Below are 11,077 nucleotides of genomic sequence, written 5' to 3' on the forward strand. Positions count from 1 at the left end.
GACCGGATGAGGCGCACCATTAACTGGACTGACTTGGTTGCGTCGATTTTGCAACCAAGAAAGTCCGTGCCACCATAACTGGCTATCGGCTAGATCTTGGAGGGAATATCCTCTACTTGCCAGGTCTGCTGGATTATGCTCAGATTGAACATGAGACCAATTTTCTGTTTTTGTAGTCTGGGAGATCTTCGTCACCCTATTGGCTACAAATGTTGTCCACTGGCACGCTGGCTTGCTTAACCATGCAAGCACTATCGTGGAGTCCGTCGAACAGTTAAGTTCGGAGTTAATCGTAGGCATCTGCGGAATGATGGCTGCAGCCATTTCGGAAAGCAATAACGCTCCGCACAGCTTCAGTCTTGGGAGCGAAACCGTTTTGACTGGTGCTACCTGGGTTTTCGCGGTTAGGAGTTGCACCATAATGGTGCTGCCCACTTCTTCGCAGACATATATTGCCGCCCCATAAGCTTTTTGCTCTAAAAACGAATAACTTTGGAGAAAATTAAGCCATCGCTCCAACCAGCCTGCAGGGTCGAACAATTTGGCAATTTGGGACAGGACTTGGCGTTTTGTGAAGGACGTTTCAATAGGCAACTCTGGCGGGACGAAGAAGAATTCGACGGAGGTCCAGCGAATACCGAGGGTTTTGGCATTGCTTTCTGTATCGATCATGAGAAAATCAGTATTTAAGAGATGGTCGCTTTGAATGGCCGCTAAAACTTCCCTTTGGTTGGAGGTCCATTTCCTCAATGGAAATCCGGCGGAATTTAGAGCGCCTCTAAGCTCTTGCACCATGAGCTGAGCTTCTTTCGTGGAGTCCACTCCGGCTAGAACATCATCCACATACATGAAATTTTGAATGATATTGCTAGCTTTTAGATGGCTGAGTTTTACGTCAGCTGCTAGCTGCTGCAGTACTCGGATGGCCAGGAAAGGCGCGCAATCGACTCCAAAGGTTACTATTTTCAATTCAAGGCATTGAATACTACACGGCGTTTAGTAGTTACGCTCTCCGGTTTTAAGACGGCGTGAAGTGGCATATAATAGACGTTGCAATCATGGGTAGGAAGAACTTGACGCCTGTGCTTTAAGTCGAGATATTCCTGGCTCACCGAATCGTATCTCGCTTTTAAGGCCTCAACTCTTTTTAGACGATGCTTATTTCTTAAAAACTGAGCCAACGCGAAAGAACTGGAATGCCCTAGCCCGGAACCGATATGTTCTGGGTCGCGAAAAGGCAGAGTAACGATGTTTGAAGGAAATTCTCCTCGCACATGGAATCGGATTCTTTTACCAACTTCGTTGGTATATTCTTAACCTCCCAACATTTTGTGAGTAGTTTGTCCAGTTAATTATCGTACGCGTGGGAGATCTGCGTCGAAAAGGAGGAAATTCTGCTTTGCCTCTGATCCGGAGTTGATCAGGGCGCGTGCCTTAAAGTTAGTGCCCAAATGGAAAATATTGATCACGGCAGTGCCAAGAAGGATAGCTCTTGAGCCCGTGGCGAAATAATTTTGAACGCGGCTTGCTCATTTGGAACGAAATTGGCTTGATTAGCAGAAATTGATCTTGCTGGATTTGAAGGACTTGAATTGCTGGAAAAGGGGTTGTTTCGGTGCAACAACGTGTGATGCCGACTACAGCAGGTAAAACAATTGTGCGTGCTTTTGCACTCACAAAGCTTCCGTTTAATGTAGGCTGACCGGTCGTCAACCGACAGTTGGAGAAAACGCGGACATACACGGACAGGATGGTTTTCCTTGTTGCACAAGTCGCAACTTTTGGAGATTGGAGCAACTTTCGTCTTGTAGGAAATTATTTTTCTAGAGGGCCCACTTGAATTCATCGCTTTGGAGTGCGACTGACTTGGTACGGGCGGTCTCACATCATCGATGGCCTCTAGGGTTCAATGGCGTTCTGTGAGGAAGGTGTTCAGCTCTACCCATGTCGGGATGTCGGCTTTCTTATGGAGCGACTGCTCCCATAAGGAGAGAATCAACTTCGGTAGCTTGGATAAACACAGATATACCAGCAGGCAGTCCCAGTTCTCAATGTTGATGCCTGATATTTTTAAGGCAGTCAAGCAACCTTGAACAGTACGTTGCAGTACCTTCAAGGCCGCCCCAGATTCCTGTGGTATCGACTGCACATTAAAAAGGATATTCAATTGACTGTTTACCAACAATCATTTATTTTCGAAACGCTCTGTTAGGTTTTCCCACGCAGAGCGGAAACCCTCGTTGGTGGGAGGCGAAATCGAAACGATCGCATGCGCGTCGTCTCTTGTTTTGGCATTTAAATGGAATAACTTTTCAATCGGAGTCAGCCGTGGATTATTGATATAAATGGCTGTGAAAAGATCCCGGAAAGTCGGCCAGCGTAGATAGTCGCCTACGAAAACTTCTGTATCGCATGGAAGCAACCGGCTGCCAGAGGAAAAGTAGGCCTGGGGCGCAGCGTTCGCGGCTGGGATGGAGTGAGACGTGCCCTGCTCGATTTTATCAACGAGCTGGGCACCTTTTATAGACTGAATAGCAATAACTGTATTTAGCCCTGAGAATAGGCATGTTGCCTACTGCCGCTTCGCCTGCTGACACAAGGCACTCTGAGCAGATGTCGAATTCCTTTTCAACCTTGTCCCATAGGGTTCGGACTTGGTCGCGACGGACGCTAAGCATCGTGACGGTTGGAGTCGCGGATTCCGGAGTGTTGATCTGAGCCTCAAATTCGCGTAAGCGGTCAGAAACCGAAATGAATTTGGCTAGCGCTAGATCGGAAGCAGCCATATTTTTATCTGTGCGCTGTACTGTGGCTTTGGATGGAATAGCACAGCCGTCGGAAATCTGCGCAGGCGTTTTCACCGATTTACTTGGAATTCTTGGACTCTTCGGCCCTTGTGCTAAAAAAATAGACCTGGGTTTGTCAGCGGACAATTTCTTCTTATCGTCCCCGATGGGCATAATCGAAGAAATGCGAAATGGAAAGGAAGCGGTTTTGGAGCACGGTCACACTTTTGCAAATGTGGACAGATTTGTTAGACTGCACTTAATAAATTTAAGCTTGCTAGGTACTTTTCTTGTTTAGATATGGCTAGCAGTTTTCACCAGATCCCTATTCACCCAAATTCTATTGAACGTACTGCATTCGTTACTCCGGAGGGCCAACACAAATTTTTAACCAGTAATAAAAGCATTGGGAGAACTGCATACTCATATATTATTATTTCTATGGATGACATTATGATAGTATCACAAACTAAGGAAGAAGCCTATGAAAGATTAAGAACGGTTTTAAGAATTCTATCCAAAGTTGGTTTTTTATTGAATATCGCAAAATTCTCGTTTCTAAAAATATGTTTCGAATATCTTGGTTTTTAAGTTAAAGAGGGTGTAATTCGACCCAATCCGCGGAAAATACAAGCGTTAATTAAATTACCTCCTCCACAGTCAGTTTAAGTCAGTTTTAAGACAGTTGTCCAAGTTACGGGGCCAGGACTGTCACCCGCTCTCCACTCCCTCTCACTCACTCTCGCTCTTAACCACAGAGTCTCCAACTCTACTCTCCCCGTGGCAGCTCAAATTGGAGTCTCCGCTGCGCTCAGGAGAGCTTAGCTAATTAGAATAAGCATGAGTGTCTAACTGGTATTCGCCGAATAAACATTACGCCCGGTCTCGCCCGCGCCATCACTAAAAGTGAAGTGTTTGCCTGATCGAGTGTTTCTATTTCAGCATATTTGGAAAATACCAGGGCAGCCAACCCCAGCACCCAACATTTTTGATCCATTCGAGCCGGAAAACCTGAACTTTCAATTTTGTCCACCAGCGAACAAATTACAAGATAAGTACAAAATTTCCATTCCTTTTAATTGCAGAAAAAGGGTTGAAAATTCAATTTCGTTTAGTTTGCTGTATTATTGATTTATTGTCAAATCGAACGGATTTTTCCGACAAAATGCAATTAAAGGAAAAGTACTTATTCATTCCTACGGGCGCCGCCATATTACCCATCGTTCCCTTTCCCCCTTATTCGTGAAAGTCAAAAGCCCAAATCTCCGAATATATTTAAATATTCATCCCGAAATTTCAATTTGCAAAAAGAATAAAAAGTTAAAAAAAAAAACAAAATCCCAAATGTCCAAAAGTGAAAATAATTTGTACCAAGTTCAGTGAAAATTTCTAAGTCCAAAGCCAAAGCTCTGCCAAAAGTAACAAAAATTCTGTTCTCGTTTCACTGTATCCAACGCATAAATAAATCAATACTATTCGTAATTCGTTCCATATATTACATCAACATCATATCAGCGCATATTATCTGCATTCCCGTCGGCAAGTTCAAAGCAACAAATAAAATTATTTCCAAGTGCCGACGCGGAAAAGGCGTTTTGTTTCCATCCATAAAATACAAGATAAAATAAATTCCAAATCTATTTCCGAGCAATAAATTAAAAGCGGTTTTTCTTTTTTAACAAATACATTTTTCAATTATTTTTAAATTTTCATAGCAACGACCAAAATTTAAAAAATAAATAGACGACCGCCAAAAATAAGTCGTTCACCCGACAAATATATTTTCCTCGATCGATACATCGATGTTTTCAAAACATCGGAAACATCGAGATTTTAAAACATCGATGTTTCCGCTTCACCCATCACTACTTTGCAGGGAAAAATCTTGGTAAGCTGAACACATTTTTTTTTATCAATTCAATAAAATTAACTAAAATGAATGATCAGATCTAACAGATTGTGATTAATATTGGTGTTGGTGGCATTTGGGATGGAGAAGATATTGAAAGAGCAGAACAGCAATGGTAAGTAGACTAGTTAGTTTTAATTTTTTTGTTTTTTACTTTTTATGTTTAAGAAGTAAAAACTATAAGCAAACTATGGATATCCAATAAAGCTTTTTTTTTTATAAACAACTTGTATCCATTAGATTTATTTATGCGGAATAAAATACACTACAAAAAAAATACACCCTAAAAAAGTTCGATGTATCGATACATCAATGTTTTTTTCTGAAAAACATCGAAACAAAGATGTAGGTAAACATCAATGTTTTTACAGCTCTACTTGGATATTAATTTGTGTTTGTTTTTAGAAGAAAAGATTCCAATTCCACCATTCCAAATTTATCCGTTTCCAGTTGTAAAGAAAAATAAAATTTTCTACGTTCTAATAAACCGTGTTCCACATTCCAAGTGTTCCAATCGTAAATCAGGTGGACCTGATTACCATAAATTACCGGTCGTTTATACAATTCGCTGTTCACTCCAAGTTAGCTGTGCAATTAGGCCAAACTACGACGTTCATACTTAGTAAATTTTACACCACTGAACGAAATTGGATTTTCAACCCTTTTTCTGCAATTAAAAGGAATGGAAATTTTGTACTTATCTTGTAATTTGTTCGCTGGTGGACAAAAATGAAAGCTCAGGTGATCCCGCCCGAATGAATCAAAAATGTTGGGTGCTGGGCTTGGCTGGCCTGGAATTTTCCAAATATGCTGAAATAGAAACACTGGAACAGGCGAACACTTCACTTGTAGTAATTGCGCGGGCGCGACCCCGCTACAAAAAAATGGATCGAAGAACCTATTGTGTGAAATAAAAATGTGGTTGTAAATCCTCTGCATTGTTATAGATTGATCGATTTCAATATGGTTCTGGAATAGCTGATTGACGGGTGAGCGATTTATATCATTCATTACTGCCTTGAATTTCTCATTTTCGGTTCTTTTTTCTTTTAAATGCGTTTTTCACGATACCACTTTTTTCAATTTTGCGTGAGCTCTAGCCCGAAAATTTACCGATCAAAAGATCTAAAAATTTGTGGGAATATTGCTTATACATTTACCAATTATATGAATAAATATATAAACTCTGGGAGAATATGATTATTAAAAATATATTTTTTAATGCAAAAAATATGGAAACAAGGGTCTAAACAAGAGAGAACGCTATAGTCGAGTTCCCCGACTATCTGATACCCGTTACTCAGCTAGTGGAAGGGAGAAGGAGAGTATTAAACACAGTTTTTGGCGGTTTGTAGGCGTTATAGTGGGCGTGGCAGAAAGTTTTTGGGCAAATCGATAGAAATTTACAAGACTAATACGAAAATTAAAAAATATCAAAACATTTTTCAAAAGTGTGGGCGTAGCAGCTTTGGGCGGTTTGTGGGCGTGGCAAAAAGTTTTTTGGCAAATCGATAGAAATTTACAAGACCAATACAAAAATGAAAAAATTTCAAAACATTTTTCAAAAGTGTGGGCGTGGCAGTTTTGGGCGGTTTGTGGGCGTTAGAGTGGGCGTGGCAACATGAATCGACAAACTTGCGCTGCGTCTATGTCTCTGGAGTCTGTATGCTTAATCTCAACTTTCTAGCTTTTGTAGTTTCTGAGATCTCGACGTTCATACGGACAAACGGACGGACAGACGGACATGGCCAGATCGACTCGGCTACTGATCCTGATCAAGAATATATATACTTTATATGGTCGGAAACGCTTCCTTCTGCCTGTTACATACTTTTCAACGAATCTAGTATACCCTTTTACCAAAGACATTAGAATAACAAGATGCGTAACGCCATACGATTTTTTTGCACACGATTTTTTCGTGGTGGCTTTTCAAGTGGCTTTTCGCTCTCTCGAAATTTTATTCAAAAGCCAGAGAGCGGAGAGCTCTAGAGCCACCAGCTCTCTTGTACGCATACAGCGACAGCTGACCACTGAATTGGTGCACACGTATGCACATGCATTGTAAAAATGACAAAATATGCCCTTCATCTTAGAAGTTCTTAGACTTTAAATCTATATTATTTTTTATAAATTGACACCACTTAAAAACTCTAGTCTTGCATTGCCTTAACATAACAATTATTCAAATTTAACACAGAAATAATAATAGCACAATCTATGTACAAAAAAATGCATAATAATTTTAAAAGATGACTTTATATAGAATAATTGTCATTAGAGTATTCAGCGTGCGACGTGTGAAAAATATAAGAAGACAATGATTCTTCGGTGCTTATGTCTGCACTTCGTGCTTCAAGAAATCAATTTTGCAATAAACAGATTCCATATTTTTATTTATTTTATAAATAATATTTTACTTTATGAATTATTTTTATGAAATATTTATATTTTATATGTAATTTCTTTTTTTTTTTTTAAATTCTTTGTTTTAAATTACAGTAGTTTTTAAAATTTACTTTGTATATGTTTTTATTATTTATTATAGTTATTTAGTCAAATTACTAGTATAAAAATTACCAATTTTCAATATTTAAAATGAAAATAAGATTCAGATAAATTATTTTTTTTTATTTTGTTTTGATGTTTTTAAAAAAGCGCGCAATTATGGGTGGGAAGAAAAGCGCGCCAATTTTTTTGTTTTTCCTTTTAATACGTTTTTATAATATATTACATATTATTAATTATCAATATAAATATAAATATGTAAACGGTAGCTAATTCGAGCGGCGCTTTTATCAAACGAATATTAAAAAAAAGTCTTTCAAACCTTAATAGTTACGAATCGAAATTGACCAAAACATTAATCAAATTTGTTTCTTAGATCAAAATTGATTTCGGCCCGAAAATCGTCTTCTAGCACAAGCACGCACACATACACACTATCTCCTTTATTGTTTTTACTCACACAAGCAAGTCAATTCTATTTTTAGATTTTTACGCTCTCAATTTTTGGCGAGCGAAAAGAGAGCAATTTCGGCCGTCACCAAAAAAGTGGCTGCATAGTGCAAAACCAATATATGGCCGTTACGCATCTTGTTATTCTAATGTCTTTGCTTTTACTCTACGAGTAACGGGTATAAAAATGCGACTTTTTATACAAAAACGCAATGGTTTATTTTTTTTCGTCAGAGTTTGGTTAGTGATCTTAGAAAATATATTTTTAACGAGGAAAAAATTTTTGATGATTTCAGACCAAACTTGATGGTTGCAGAATTCCCGCAAGTGGCAAACTCCGGATGAGACGGACCATACATGGCAGCGCACATCTTCTTCATTTCCGGCGGAATTTACTCAAAAAAATTAAAATATGTAATTAAAATTGTAATAAAATATCCACCAATATAGAACATGCTTTGATTGTTTCTTTCGTGTTAAAAAAAATACTGAAAACCGAAAAAATACTGAAAATCGACTACTGCGTGGTCTTTGCATTTTTATACCCGTTACTCGTAGAGTGAAGGGTATACTAGATTCGTTAAAAAGTATGTAACAGGCAGAAGGAAGCGTTTCCGACCATATAAAGTATATATATTCTTGATCAGGATCAATAGCAGAGTCAATATGGCCATGTACGTCTGTCCGTCCGTCTGTCCGTATGAACGTCGAGATCTCAGGAACTACAAAAGCTAGAAAGTTGAGATTAAGCATACAGACTCCAGAGATTCATGTTGCCACGCTTACTCTAACGCCCACAAACCGCCCAATACTGCCATGCCCACAATTTTGAAAAATGTTTTGATATTTTTTTCATTTTTGTATTAGTATTATAAATTTCTATCGATCTGCCAAAAAACTTTTTGCCACGCCCACTCTAACGCCTACCAACCGCCCAAAGCTGCCACGCCCACACTTTTGAAACATTTTTTTAAAGTTTTTCCATTTTTGTATTAGTCTTGTAAATTTCTATCGATTTGCCAAAAAACTTTGTGCCACGCATACTCTAACGTCCACAAACCGCGCAAAGCTGCCACGCCCACACTTTTGAAAATTTTTTTGATATTTTTCCATTTATGTATTAGTCTTGTAAATTTCTATCGATTTGCCAAAAAACTTGTTTAAACTCCGTTCGCCTAGCGAGTGAATCTCTAAAATTTGTGAAAATCTTCAAATATTGCTAGGATCGGCAGCATAAAAAAGATTCGGAGCAGTCTGATTAAGGTTGTGGAGGTAGTTCAATTTCGGATAGCTTGAGATTCTGATTTGTCTGCACTGGGTTCGCAACCAGTGATTCCACCTGTTCCGATTAATGTACCACCACAATGGGTTTTTTTTGCTTGGACTACCGGCAAAAACCAAAACCACTCACGGTTTCACTAAAGAAACAAATTGTTGTTTTTCGGCTTTTCCCTGATCAAACATCATCTGATGAACTGGCTTATAACAAGACAAAATGTTTTATAGCCCGGTTTAGTTTGCGGGTGGCTTTCAGAATGGCGTTGCTTTGAGCATGGCGATCTGGTTTACCACGCCCGTTGCAGACCGCTTCCATAGCGGCGGTAGAGCAGTCAATGTCCGCTTTGATATTGAGCCAGGGAGTTAATGTAGGAACTCACTAACTTTCTGTATTTCATCCAGTCGGTGTTGTGTGACGTTAGCACGTTAGCCCGTAAGGGTGGTCTGTAATATCTAGGCTTGAAGAAGGTGGTCTGATGTGAGATCCGGTTGTCAATTACATCTTTCTCGGGTCTGCTTACCAATATGTGTGGCAACCAGGAGAAAGGTAGTCAAATTTACTACTTACTTACTTTTATAAGTGCCTTATACTGTTGCCTTCCCTTGAGAGTCTCAAGGCGTGATCCCAAGTGAGTGAGTTTGGCGTTGTAGTCTCCTGCAGCTATAAACGATCCCCCAGTGTGTTGTAGAAACCCATGAATTGACCTTCAGAGATTCTCCTTCCCGCGTCTACTAGATAAGTAACGGCTATAAGGTAGACGGGGAACTCGACTGTATCATTCTCTCATGTTAAAACTGGCAAAATCCCGAAATATTTGTATTGTATCTCGTTGAGATTAAAAATAAATACTTAATTATATTATTAAATATATTTGTAGTTTACTTTGTTCTGTTCCTAAGCTTATTTAAACACATATTCGGATTAACTGGTTTTGCGGGTCTCGCAGCTGCCAGCAGCATCTAGATCCGGATTCTAAGGCGAGCACCGCAACCACAGATTCCTCCGGAGCCTTCTCCAACCGTTACACGCGACAGTTATAATTCATTATTATTTATTATAAAGAAAAATGACGCCCAGCATGGGGCCGTAGTGAGTACAGTAATAACTCATTAGGACTCACCGATAAATTACTTCAAATTCTTTCTTTACTTTCAAACTTTCTTCTCAAATTTTCTTCGCAAAAATTTTTTTTTTTAGATTTTAATTGTTAGGAAAACAATGAATGAGAACTTTGGGTTTTCTTCTTGGCTACAATTAAGTTCATCAATAAAGATTTTCCTAAATTGAGGAATGGTAAGGTACAATTAGGCGGAGGAACACAGTAAGCGTCCAACTTCGGTTCATCTTCTGTCCCTGGCAAATTTCCCAAATCACTGCTCTAACTTAACTTTGGGAATTACAATTTTATTAGTACGACCACAAGACCATCAGTGTCTTTCTCTGACTTTCGATCAGCCTTTCTTACTCTTTAGCTTTCTTTTCGAATTTATTTATTATCTTTCTTCCGATTCGTTCAATTTATTCTCTCTTGTCCCTAGTTGGCTATATTCTTGTCTTTATATAATTAATGTGTAGTGAGTGGTAGGAACTGTGTACAAGACCACCACGACAATAATAGATAGCCATCCTGACCTCAAAAACATAGAAAAGCTACGATCATTTGTGAGGGATAATGGTAATTGGATTTATTACAAAACCGGTTGTTGGGTTTTTCAGGCATATATTTTATATATAGACGGATAAATTCAACGCTCATATTTGTGCGCTAAATGGACAGGGCTCAACGGAACAAATCTGAGCACTAAATTCAGTATTGTCAGAGCTATAAGAATCTAAATCCAGCAAGTCGATTTCGAGAATCATAAAGATTGACTCTTTGTATAAATTGTCTTAAGAGTGGCCATCAATTAAGACAGTGCAACTCCGGCCATTGCCGGGCATGCGGATCTAAACACTACACTCTGCTTCACTTGGGAACCTTAGCCTCAGAACCTTCTGCTTTACTTGGTCCATCTTCAGCTCTTACTGCTCACGATGTAGGCAACTACTCCTGATACTCCAAGCCACTGCCACTGCAAAAAAAACCCTTAAGTAAAAAACCCTTTTGGGAACCTTTGTTCCTTGCCGTGCTGTACTCGACTCTGG

General features: G+C 39.1%; 1 long non-coding RNA gene across 1 annotated transcript; it reads left to right on the forward strand.

The window, feature by feature from the left end:
- Positions 1 to 4,820: 4,820 nt before the first annotated feature.
- LOC26535825 lies at positions 4,821 to 8,109 on the forward strand. Its single transcript, XR_001453675.3, has 2 exons — positions 4,821 to 5,684; positions 7,950 to 8,109. It is a non-coding gene; the product is annotated as an uncharacterized LOC26535825 (long non-coding RNA).
- The last annotated feature ends 2,968 nt before the right edge of the window (positions 8,110 to 11,077 follow it).

The sequence above is a fragment of the Drosophila yakuba genome, chromosome 3R, assembly GCF_016746365.2.
Source record: "Drosophila yakuba strain Tai18E2 chromosome 3R, Prin_Dyak_Tai18E2_2.1, whole genome shotgun sequence".
Classification (NCBI taxonomy): domain Eukaryota; kingdom Metazoa; phylum Arthropoda; class Insecta; order Diptera; family Drosophilidae; genus Drosophila; species Drosophila yakuba.